The sequence below is a fragment of the Panthera leo genome, chromosome B3, assembly GCF_018350215.1.
Source record: "Panthera leo isolate Ple1 chromosome B3, P.leo_Ple1_pat1.1, whole genome shotgun sequence".
In the NCBI taxonomy this organism is placed as follows: Eukaryota; Metazoa; Chordata; class Mammalia; order Carnivora; family Felidae; genus Panthera; species Panthera leo.
The window spans coordinates 89,083,201-89,097,338 of record NC_056684.1 but is presented as its reverse complement, the minus strand read 5'-3'; positions in this window follow the sequence as shown (position 1 = coordinate 89,097,338).

Sequence of the window (14,138 nt, the reverse complement as noted above, 5' to 3'; positions counted from 1 at the left end):
TTTATGGATACTGACTATCACACTGTAAATCAAATAGGGAAAAATATATAGCTCTTCTATAGTTACTGTATTTTCATAAGAGGGAAGTAAGAAATGAAAAGATTTTATAAAAGATGGCCAGAATATAGTTAAGACAGAGATACAACTAAAATCTGTCTTTCTCCAAGGGTATTCAAGCACACTTTCCACTGCACCATGGAAACTCATTATCATCTCCAACCATGTACTTTATATATCTAATCTAAACAAAAAAATCTTTTAATTGAAAATAATACACACACATGGAGATAACATTCAGTATCATGAAAGGTTATAAAATAAAAGCTAGTAGCCTTGCGATCTGCTTCCATTTTTAGCACAAGACTTTGGCAGTAATGACTTTTCAATGTTTGTTTTATTCATACTTAAGAAAAATACCTCAAACTAAATAGTATTCTTAAATCTCTACTTCCCTATTCTTTAACTCACACTGATCTATCTACTGCTATATTTTCCTTTCTCTAATTTTTCTTAGTTTTAACTAGTATTTTTAGTTATTTTGGTAACTTAAAAAATTTTTTTAATGTTTTTATTTATTTTTGAGACAGAGCAGAAGCAGGGGAGGGGCAGAGAGAGAGGGAGACACAGAATCTGAAACAGGCTCCAGGCTCTGAGCTGTCAGCACAGAGCCCGACGCGGGGCTCAAACCCATGGACTATGAGATTATGACCTGAGCCAAAGTTGGACGTTTAACCGACTGAGCCACCCAGGCACCCCTATTTTGGTAACTTTTAAAAGTATACAAATACACATTTATTTATTTATTTATTTATTTATTTATTTATTTGGTAGGGTTTAATTCCTTAAAATACTAGAGGACAAAATTATTCTTTCATATCCTTTCTCGACTATATCCACATATAAATTATATTAGCCATATCATGAATTTTATATTTCTAAAATTCATAATGATAAACTTCCTATTACATGAGTTTTGAAAATTTAAAATTAATAGACATGATTTACCTTTTATTATTTTTATAATATTTCAGGAAATAAATGTAATTTTATTTCACAGAACCATAAAACTCAAAAGATTGTTATAAGTGTCAGTATCACATTGTAAACATAAGTCTAGTATATGACATTTTATTTCCTCTGAAATTTCTATTTGAAATGCTTTCGGCTCTTGCTGCTTTGTTTTTGTTGCTGTTGAAAAAAAAGATAAGGGCACCTGGCTGGCTCAGTTGGTGAAGTATGCAACTCTTGATCTTGAGGTTGTAAGTCCAAGTGCCACATTGGGTATAGATATACTTAAAAATAAAATCTTAAAGGTTTCCTGCCTCACATTTAGGTCTTTCATTCATTTTGAATTTATTTTTTTGTATGGTGTAAGAAAGTTTTCCAGGTTCATTCTTCTGCATGTTGTTGTCTAGTTTTCCCAGTACCATTTGTTGAAGAGAACGTCTTTTTTCCATTTGATATCCCTTCCCACTTTGTTGAAGATTAGTTGACCATATAGTTGTGGGTCCACTCCTCGGTTTTCTATTCTGTTCCATTGATCTATATGTCTGTTTTTGTACCAGTACTATACTGTCTTGATGATTACAGCTTTGTCATATAGCTTAAAATCCAAAATCGTGATGCCTCCAGCTTTGCTTTTCTTTTTCGACATTGCTTTGGCTATCAGGAGTCTTTTCTGGTTTCATATGGAGTTTAGGATTGTTTGTCCTAGCTCTTTGAAAAATGCTAGTGGTATTTTTATATGGGTTGCATTAAATGTGTAGGTTGCTTTGGGTGGTAGAGACATTTTAACAGTGTTTGTTCTTCAGGGGCTCCTTGGCGGCTTAGTTGGTTAAGCGTCTGACTTGGGCTCAGGTTATGACAGTTGCATCTGCCTTACTGGCAGAATCTTTGGGACCAGCACCTGTGGAAAAGTTTTTGGGCAGCAGTAGTGGGTTGAATTTGTCCCATTCTATATAGTGTGAATAAAACACTTCACCCATAATTGAAAGATACTACTGAGATTCTACTCCTCCTCTTCCGAAGCGTCATAAACTGTATTTGTCAGAGATGTCATTTATTCCATGACAAAAATTGTTCAAGAGTCCCAGATAGACATATGTCTAGATTATATTTTCTATATTATAGGTTATATCCTTTCCACCTTTTCTATTCCTCTTCCCATAAACTAGAAATAAAAGAATTCAAGTATACAAGATAGAAGGAGCTTGAGTTCATGAATATCCACATAGAAGGTTGCCTAACAAACAGACATGTTACACTGTAGATGGGTGAAAAATTCACTTGTATTGTGTTAAGCCAATGAGCTCTGGGATTAGCATTATCCTTATTTATATATCTTACATGCTTAGAAATCCCTGTCACATGAGTCAGAAAAGGAAAATTATAAGCCATATCCCAAAAGTCATTAACTTTAACAAAAGAGGAAAATCTGAGAGGCACCTATTAAAATAGACCTAATGGAGGTGACAGATAAGAGCCTTTGGAAAGAATGAAGATGCTTAATGAAATTGCATCAGTAATAAAAGATCTTCTGGAACTGAAAAGGAATAATTTCCAGTTCTGATATTTAAATGAAAAACACAGTACTTAAAGTGATAATGATTATTGATGGAATTGTATTAGTGTTCTCAACAATCACATAAATGAAAAAGCTCAAACAGAATAAAGACAGACAACATGAGAAAAAGATAAGCTAAATTGTTTGATAATGCAAACGATAAGAATCCAGGTGAAAGACGAACATAGTACTAATAATCATACAGAGGACTGTATTCCAGTGAATTTCAGTAGTTACAGATTGCAAGGTAATTATTTTATATATCTTTCAGGTATATAAAAAAAGCGCAAATTGGTGGATAAAAGTACCTGGTATGCTAATGTAGAAGTTCAAATCAAACTTCCACTTTCTACTACTTATGCGATTTCTTTTGAAACAAGGTTTTTCATCTGTGAAATACGAAATGGCATGCTACTTAGCCTGTCATTACTGTCCAGGTTGTACGAATGAGGTAACACCTTGGTGTTTCCAGGACTGGACATGTATGCAAAGATTCTAGGAGACTGTAAATATGGGGTCCAAATAACCACTGTCTTAACTATATTGGAGAGCATTTCCACACTAGTAGTGATGATATCATTCAGAAATGATCAAATCATATCAATATGAGAGAACCCAGCATATCTTTCATTAGTGATAGGAGTGTTTATGTTGGTAAAGAAATACTTTTTTTTTAAATTTTTTTAATGTTTATTTATTTTTGACAGAGAGAGAGACAGAGCATGAGCAGGGGAGGGAGGGGCAGAGAGAGAGGGAGACACAGAATCCGAAGCAGGCTCCAGACTCTGAGCCGTCAGCACAGAGCCCGACGTGGAGCTCGAACTCACAGACTGCGAGATCATGACCTGAGCCAAAGTCGGACGTTTAACCAACTGAGCCACCCAGGCACCCCTGGTAAAGAAATATTTTAAAACTTGAAAGTATTGATAAAATTTAATTTTATATTTCTTCAAGTTTAACCAGGATTTTTGAAATATATTTTCTAAATTCGTTGTAGTACACTTTAACACTGAACTAAATTTACCAAAGTCCAGTCTAAAAAATTACGAAAATGAGTAAATTTCCATTAAATTCATGGTATTGGAGGAATTAAAGTGCAAAGAAAGGGAAAGTGTGTCCTAAAAACAAAATGTGATTTAGTACCTTCATTACACAAAATAAATTGAATGAATGAATTTCCTATACTTCACATTCACAGTAAAATGCACACTAATTCACTTCTGTGATAATGGCCATAGATAAATTACTGAGATGTGAATGGAATTTTATTCTATAATGTTATCACACAGCATACCTGTAGATTATTTGTATATATGTTTGAAAGAAAAACAAACAAAAAACTAGCATTATAGCGAAACTTTCCATAGGATACAAAATAGTGTTTTGTTGTCATTCTTTCTATTGAAGTTAGAGACCGAATAAAGGATGTACTTAATATAAAACAAGTTATAAACATGCTCCAATATCTGTTTTAAAATACAAAGTTACATTGTCTAATGTAAGAAATCAATCAAGGAAATACATTTCCCTCTCTTCTGACTGTAAGTCATGTATATTTAGTCACTTTAAGAAATCAAAAAATGTTTTTGCCAATTTGAAAATAAGACAATATTTGAGAATACAATAAGAAAAAAAAACTTGCTTTTTAAAAAGTCTTCTGGAAATAGTTCCAGTCTTGAAAATTCTTGATTAAATCACATGTGAAGGTAAAATTGGGCAAAAACAAATGGTTCTATTATGTCATTTGCCATATGTGTATTAAGGAGGTCAAGGTGCTAAGAGATTGAATGAGGCTTCACCTAAACAAAAGAATTGGAAAAGTAGTTTTCTTCTGCTTTCCAAAAGTCATTTGAGAAGAATTAGAAGTTGCTGCAAATTGTCTCCTAAATATTTTTAATAGGTTGATGATGAAAAGGTGTACATTAATTAATTCTTTATCGAGTCTGAAATAAATGGATTTTATCACATCAGAAGACAACCTAGATCATTTGTACAATGTCAAATAATTCTTGTCAAGCAGTGTTAAAATCAGTCATGCTTTATTACTTCAAAATTTAACATTTTTCAGATCTATATGTAAATTTATCAGCAGTTTTGTTTCTTTTTTCCCCCAAAGAAACTTTTTTCACAGAGGCTTTTATAATACTTAATAAAATAAACACATAATGATAGGTGAAAGGCAAAAGAATCCTTTTAATATATACTACATATGTTATAAAAATAATGAGTAAAAACAAATTTTTAAATAAAAGATAGCTTCAATCAACTTAATGGTATATTTTATGTTCTATTTCTTCACCTACAGTTTTTCTGGGTAAGAAAACAATTCTATTGTCACTTCTGCTTCGATTTGAATAGACATCAGTCCCTATAAGCCCATAAGCATGTCTTTTTTGGGTGGGGGGAACACAGAATATAAAGTTACAAGAATTGAAATGGATCAGAATACCCTGCGGTATTTTGGAAATAGGAAGCTTTTATGTTGTAATAAAGGATTTAAATATTTTATTTATTTTATTTATTTTATTTGTGGATACAAACAAATTCTCTAAATTCTTTTGATATACACTTTAATTTTTCACTTCAGAAACACTGGGCCTGTGCTAGTCCCAATCTTCAATCTAGCAACATATTTAGCATGAAATAAAAAGACGTCCTTCAAAAACACTGTAGTCAGCCATTCCTAAGTGTATAAATAAGTTTGTGCACTATCTTTCTGAGTTATTCCTGAAATGTCCATTTCTTATACCTGCAGTAATATGTATGTTTTTCTGTTACTCCTACTAGTCCATATTTGACAAATTGGAAACATCTTGATGACTGCTGAGAATCCATACAATCCAGATGGAAGCTGTCATTTTTGACATCTTTGCTGACTTAATCTGTTTGTCCTTAAACATTTGTAATGTTGAGACAGCTTCAGATTTACGTACAGGATTATGATATAAGTGCCAGACAAGTCAGCACCTGTTGGAAATTCTTAATTTTTTTTCTCAAAAAGATATTCTGAAATTCAACTGTCCATCTGTGGTGAATTAAAAATGTTCCTTTGCCAAGTCTGATCAAGTCTGATGATACTTGGGTGGGCCTAATTATAAAACCCTAAAGAAGCACTTGGTCCCTTAGAAAAAAAGTTCAGGTAAGTTAACTGTTAATGGTCATATCCTTCTCCTTTGTGAGCGTATAGAAGATTATATATTCAGAGAGAAATCACAGATATTTTTGCATAGATATATGTATGTACATGTGTGACCATGTGTGTGAACACAACCATATTCATATTTAATAAAATATATTTTACTTTTAATGGTAAAAGAACTAAACAGAAGGAATTGCTGAAACCAATGTTTTGTTTTGTTTTGTTTTGTTTTTTCTCCACAAGTGGTGTTGGTTTAATAAATATTCTCTAAGGAAAGTTAAGGAGAAAAATATTGGAATACCGTTGGGAATTTAAAGTCAATTCATTTTCCTTAGTTTAAGCTATATTTTTATTTAAACTACAGAAATTAATGTCCTATCATGAAAGAAGCTGAAGCTGAAATAAACCCTCTAAGTTTCTAAATTCTCCCCACTGTATCCTCTAATTTTGTATTATCTGTATTATCTAATTTTCATTCCTACTCATTGATATTTTCTTGAGTTGTTTATCTCACATTTAGAGTTAAGTTGAAATGTTTACTCTTCTACTCAAATATGCAAACGTTATGTGCCTTTCTTTATTATTTATAAGAAAGCTCAAATTCCCCAGGAGGGCTCATGCCCACACTTGACAGAATAAGTTTTTTTTTTAAATCTTGCCAAATACAAGTAGATTAGCATTTTCTAAGGTAAAACAGTGTCTTTAAATTTAATATATTCTATTTTTGGATATACTGAACGAATTTCAAATTCAAAGTTGTCATCAACCTTATTCTACTCCATTCAGAAGGAATTTCTCTGCTTTTTCCAGTCCACAATAATGACTAGATGTACTAGGAAGTATACATAGTCTCAGAGTGACAGCTGAATTGTTCCATGTTTTTCTGTCTGTCCTCTAGAAAATATCTCTGAGATCTCTGGCTAAATATTGTTGAAGTGCCTCCATCCTGTACCTTCTGAGGAATCCTCCTTGTCCTGCTCTCAAGGACAAAGGAGAGTTCTCCCCTTTCTCACAGAGTTTGGAACCTGACATTCGGCTGTATTCTCTGCAAATTACTAGATGATTTGCTTCTTTATGGTTGCATTCTAAACCAACTAGACACTTAGAGAAAATTTTAAAAATTTTAATAAAAATAGCATCAACATTTATCATTTGGTGCTCTATGGGCACTGATTCAACCTCAGTTATCCCTACACTTGGAACTAACAAAACATACTTGTTTTGTTCTCACCAGAAGTTAATTTCCTTTAAAGATATAGCACGTACTAGGGAAGTAGAGCATTAGAAAAAGTTATAGGATTCTGTTGGTAAATTAAAAAAAAAAGACAAATATACCTATAAACAGCAACACATATTTTTATATAGGCTTATACATGCTTGTACGAGCAAAGAGAAAATTGAGGACACACTCTCTTGTTACAATGGAATATCTGACAGTTCAATTATACCTTACATTTTTTTATTAGGTAGTTTCTTACACCAAACACACATTGCTTTTATATTAAGAAAGCATTAAATGGGAAATATTTTAATATTTGCCTATGTATATAATTTTTGTATTGACTAAGCTGTACTGGTAGCATTCAGTCAGAAAAAAAAAAAAACTTTATATATTCTTACTGATATCTTTTCTTTCCCGACTCTGAGTAAGCACCTACTTTATAACTTTTATAGAAATTTTTAGGAACAACATTCCAGTTCACTTTGATAACAAAACATTAATGTCTTATCCAAATAAAATTTATTTCTCTCTTTCATTTAAGACCCATTTTGGATGTAGAAACCTTTAATTTGAAATAAGGAGTCTGGTTTCCCTTTAAAATTTTATGTGTGATTTTTCAGGATGGATCTCAGGTGGTAACAAAGGGGATCCGCCCTCCCCACCAGTCTTAAGGCACAGTTAGGGCATTGCACTTTCTGGAAGGAGTTGTAGTCAAGGACAATGTACACCCCTCTGGCTAGTCATTCTCTTTGCATATTTATATTTCTGGCCAAGATATGTGCATTTCTAGGTCCTTTTATTGGAGGCCTTGCACAGAGATCTTCTGTCCCCTCTACTGAGACTCCCTTGGTGGGAGGAGGAGGGAGAAACCTTAGAGATACTTTTCCCCACTCTCACTCAGAACCCAGTTCTTTTGTACCCTTGCCCTTTAACTTAGGGTCCATAAAACTGCTAGAGCCTTTTGTTCAGGGCTGCTGCAACAGTAGGACAACCACCCCATACCTGTACTGACCCACTTGACCCTCCGCATCAGCACTATTCCATGCAGGAAAATAGAACAGGATGAGTTGGGGCTTTAGACTCTTGCTTATACTAGACTTAACTCATTTTTGGTTTGTTGCTTTAATCAGCTACTCTGACACTTGGCAGCTCAGCTCTCTCTCCTTTTCCAACCTCAGCTGAGCTCCTGACAGGTGGATCTGTAGAATTCTTTTCTTTCACTCATAACAAGGTATGAATTTGGGATTGTACAAAGTCAGGATCAATGAAAAGAGAAATTAGAGAAAAGTGGCTAAAGCGTTATGGTTGTTGTGGGTATAATCTAACCTTAGTCCATTCTGCATGTGGCAGAAATATAAAAGTTATTTTTTTTTTAAATTTCCTCTCCTGAAGTCCCAAGAACAATCCCCTGCAATATATGCCTGAGCCTCTTGGATCAGGTCCCTTTGATCATGACTGAACTCTGGCTCCATTCCATAGATCCATTTGGCCCACTGGAAATGCATCTTACCACACCAATACCTATTAAACTGCTTCCTTTCATTACAGATCATTCCAATCTGCCTCTTAACTTTACAATGTTTGTTTAAATCACTAAGCACTCAGGTGTAGTCCCTGTGTTTTCACCATCTCCCGAGTTCTAGTGACCACATAATAGAGTTTCTGAATAAAAATCTTGAAAATCCTTTGATGTAACTTGAAGGATAAAAAAAGGAAAAGCACAATATCCAAGTCCAGTGTTATACAAAGAATCCCCCATTACTAAGTTTCTGATAAATTCCTTAGTGTCCCTTTATATTTCCTTGAGGTCTGCAATGGACTATGAATCATCACATGATTTCTTGTCTAGCTTTACATAAATCTCCTCTTTGTTTTTGAGTTTTGATGCATCAGCAGAAACAGAAACCATGAAATATATAAATTAAATATTGAACATATCTTAACTTCACACTTATAAAAAAAACTGCGACATCAGACATTATAGTTCTCATTACATATCCCATCAATTTAGGAAAACTAGGTCTATATAAGCTGAAGAGTTATTTTATTTGCTTTCAAAGTAAAAAGGAAATGAATTTTAAAAACCTTAAAATCCTACCATTGTGATGACTGAACTCATGAAAAAATTATCATGCCATGATTCACTGAAGATCTTAGAAATACATTAAATAATTCAAGACCATTTTAAAAGCTAACAGAGAACTCATTCTAAGAGATCTATTTCCCAGGCTCATATTAAAATGAATATTTTAACATTTTCATATCTATTTAAGAATGCATTTTTAAAGAAAATATCAAGAGGTTTTTCCCAGAGGGCTTAACCTTAATAATTCTTCAAATTAAGCAAGAAAAGCTTAAAAATATGACTTGTTTTTATAGATCTGCTCTTGTGTTTATCAAATGTCTGACCTAGTTATAATCCTACTATTTAATATACAGCAGAACAGCAGCCTGATCTATGCTTTAAATATCTGGTATTGATAGAGGGACTGCTCTTTATGTACTGGTTTACATTTAAATTCTATCAACTTATGTGAATACATATTGTTTATATACAACTATATTCTGAAGAATATAAAACAATGTATGTGTACCTCTATACACACATATATACAATATTTCTAGTATTAACTTTATATCACTAAACTTACAATAAAATATGTAAATCATTAGACTGTGGAATCAGAAAGCAACAATGTGATATTTTCTAACATCCCCTGAAAGTAAGTTTAATAAAATTATTTGAGGGGCGCCTGAGGGGCTCAGCCAGTTAAGTGTCCAACTCTTGATTTCAGATCAGATCATGATCTCACAGTTTGTAAGATTGAGCCCACATCACACTCTGTGCTGATAGACCAAAGCTTGCTTGGGATTCTCTCTCTTTATCCCTCACCCACTGATGCTTTCTCTCTCTTTCTCTCAAAATAAAACACTAAGGTGAAAAGGAGAAAAACATATTTGACATATATGACTTCATTAATATAGAAATAAATATTATAACTAAATAAGAGTAACCCAGAAGATGAAAGCAAATATATATCTATCAGAAAATTATTTAGCGTAATCAATAAGGTTTATATCACATTCTTTATTTCCTCCAAGACAAAAGAATGATCAAATGATGGATGTAACCTCTATCCAGCATTGTAGCCTTAAATAAGATTCTTAGATGAAATGATAATTTAATGATAATTTTTTGTAGTGATTAGAAACTAGGCTTTGATGGGAATATACAGAAAATGGCATGAGAGACTCTGGAAATGAGTAAATATGTGACATTGAGTAATTTTTGTTTCCTTTAAGTTTTAGAATCCTCATATTTAAATGGGAATTATAATAGAAAATTATATATGCACATAAATGTGTATATATATATATATATATATATATATATATATATATGCCGATGCATACATACACACACACACACACACACACACACACACACACACACACATATTTTTCATATTTTACCTCCTTCATGAAGCTAAATGAGGGAGGTATAAACCTTAAATGTCTAAGGTCTTTAGTCACAATATAACTGCCAACCATTCATGGAATTGGAATTTTCAAGGTCTGAAGCTAACACTATAAGGACTCAAGTTTCATATCTGCTACTCTTCAATACAGTGGTACTGGCCACATGTGACTCTTGAATACTTGAAATTGGACAAATCCAACCCGAGATGTACTATAATTGTAAAATATTCACCAGGTTTTGAAGAATTATTTTTTTTAAATCTCATTAATAATTTTATTTTAATTAAGCATGGAGATGAAAATATTTTGGATACAGTTGGTTAAATAAAATATATTATTAACATTAATTTCACTATTTTTTAACTTTTTTAAACTGTATTTATTTTTGAGAGAGAGAGAGAGCGAGAGAGACAGCAAGCATTAGCAGGGGAGGGGAGAGAGAAAATCCCAAGCAGGCTCTGTGCCTGTAACTCACCGCCCAATGCAGGGCTTGAACTCACGAACTATGAGATCATAACCTGAGCTGAAACCAGGAGTCAGACACTCAATCAACTGAGCCACCCAGATGCCCCATATTTTTTAACTTTTTAAAACTGTGGTTATAAAACTTAAAATTAAAAATCTGGCTTGCTTTATATTTTTATTGGTAGATGCTAAGTAATTTTTCACTTTGGCCTCATTGTTTGTTGTCCCTTAATTTAATACTGTTTTGAAATATGTTTTACATAGTTGCCAAATTTTATCAACTAATTAGCAATGCATTTAGACAATGAGTAATGTTTTGAAGCTAATTTGTAGTGTTCACCTATTAATTTTCAATTCTATATAAATGTTAATTGTAGTGTCAGTTTTTATTGTAATAATAATTGATGATATAAAGAGTTAGTTAAAACATGTTCTCATGAGTACTGTATCCCAATTTTTGTTATGTTTTACTTAAATTGATGCATGTCATGGCAAATCATAAATGTAAATTATAAATCATATTCAAGTCATGTTTCCAAGGCAGCTGTAAAACTTTGATCTTAAGCAAAGTTTGAAATAGATGTCAATCACTTCCATAATAACTTTCTAAATTAGATCTGATTATTGGCTCAGCAACACTCAAATCTAGCTTTGTAATGAAGAGGAAATAATCATAAATAGTAAAAACATGAAATAAAGAAAAAAGTAAATAAAGAATATCAAAAGTATATTTGGGACTTCTAGGCAAAATGGTGGCATAGGAGGACCCTAAGCTCACCTCACCATGGATACAAGCAGATAATATGCACATCAGTGTAAATGATACAGAAAATGACTTGAAGATTGGCAGAACAGACTCTCCACAGCTAAATGTAGAGAAGAGGCCACACATCTAACAGGGTAGGAAGGGCAGAGATGGAGTCAGGAACTACTCTTACTTGTATGCTATCCATGGAAGGGAGGGGCACTGTGGACACTGAAAGGTGAGAGAAACACACTCTCACACCCAGGCACAGGAACTCACACAGGTAAGATGAATCCCCATATTTGGTTTGGAAACCAGAGGAGCTGATATTCACCTTTTTTTACAATTGAGGGGCTTAACACCTAGAACTTTAAAAATCAGCAGCCTCAGCTCTGAGAGAGCCTGGTCATTAAAGTCCCTGTCATTAAAAAGGCAGCACAACAAACAGCCCCACGGAGGGACATCATAGAAGCAACAGTTTGAAAAATACCCAGAATATAAGGAAGGGAGATTTGTTTACTAATCTGAGACTGGGCTGGAGGGGAAGGGATCCTTGGGAGACTTCTCCAAGAACAAAAGAACTAGCAGTTTCCATTTTCCTCCATACCCTCAACCCCTCCAGCAGCCTAGACACGCAGACACCTGTGGGAATAAGCCCGGTGCCAATACTCAACTACCTCACTCACTAACACACCCTGGCCTTAGAGTTTTCCTGTGGACATGCCCCGTACAGCCAGGCCTCTTCTCCAGTACCTTTTCCCACAGCAGACCTGCACAAACCTTGCTAACACTGTGTGCCCTGCCTCCACATTCTCCTCAAAACTGCCCCCTCCAGTATACCCTTGGCTGGAGCCCATCAAAAGCAGTGCCATAAACCTGGCAGGGTGAAAGCCACCCCAACAGGGAGCAGCATTGCCAAGTGACTCCTTCACTAGGGAGAAGGAAAGATAACAATACATACCAGTTTGACTCTGACCCCAGCAGTGGGCTGGGGGCAAACATCTGGTCGGACTGTAGGCTGAACCCACCAACAAAAGCTTCCCTGGAGACAACACAGGGAAAGTGCCCTGTAGTTTGGTGCTACTCTATCTCTGACAAAGGCCTAACATGACTCAATTCAAGCTCAAGGTAGCCCATGACTGGCCCACTAAATACATAGGGACAAAGCCCTGCCCATGGCAGAGAGAGTCAATGTAGATGACTGGACTGAAGGCAAACAGGACTCAGCCACACAGTAGGGCACACACAGCATACACAGGAGACCATTCAAAGGGCCAGATTCTAGTGAACAGGGGACATTGCACAACAGGGCCCTACAGGACCTCTTCTTCATAAGGCCACCACTTTCAAGAGCAGGAAACATACCTGACATTCTTAACACATAGAAACAGACACAGAAATTTAGACAAAATGAGTAGACACAAAAATATGTCCCAAATGAAAGAACAGAACAAAACCACAGCAAGAAACCTAAGCAAAACAAATATAATATGCCTGATAGACAATTTAAAGTAATAATCATAGAAACACTCACTGGGCTTGAGAAAAGAGTGGAGAACCTCAGTAGGATGCTTAACAAAGAGATAGAAAACATAAAAAATAACCAATCAGAGATGATGAACTCAGTAACTGGAATTAAAAATACACTAAATAGAATAAATAGTAGACTAGAGGAAGCAGAAGACCAAATCAGTGACCTGGAGGACAGAGCAATGGAAAGCAATCAAGCTGAACAAGAAAGAGACAAAAAAAGTATATATATAAATGCGTGCACACACACACACACACACACACACACACACACAAACACACAAACACACACACACATACATATACATCCAAAACCCATCTATATGCTGCCTATAAGGGACTCTTTTCAGACCTAAGGACACCTGCAGATTGAAACTGAAGGGATAGAAAAGCATTTATTATGCAAATGGCAGTGAAAAGAAAGCAAAGGCAGTAATACTTATATTGGGCAAAACAGACTTGAAAAGAAAGAGTGTAACAAGAGACAAAGAAAGCCACTATATAATTATAAAGAGAACATCAAAACAAAAGATATAATAGTGTAAATAATTATGCACCCAACATGAGAACACACAAATCCATACAGCAGCTAACAGCAAACATAAGGAAGTAATCAATAGTAGGAAACTTTAACTTACATCCAAATAGAAAATCAACAAGGAAACAATGGCTTTAAATGACACATTGGACCTGATGGATCTAACATATATATTCAGATATTCCATACTAAAACAGTAAAGTATACATTTTTTTCAAGTGCACACAGAATATTCTCCAGAATAGATCATATATTAGGCCACAAACAAGTCTCAACAAATTCAAAAAGACTGGAGTCATACCATAAGTCTGTTCTAACCACAGTGCTTTGAAACTAGAAATCCACAACAAGAAGAAAATCTGGAAAGGGCACAAATACATGGAGGTTAAATAACATGCTATTAAACAATGAATGGGTCAACAAATTAATTGAATAGGAAACTAAAAAAAAAATTAC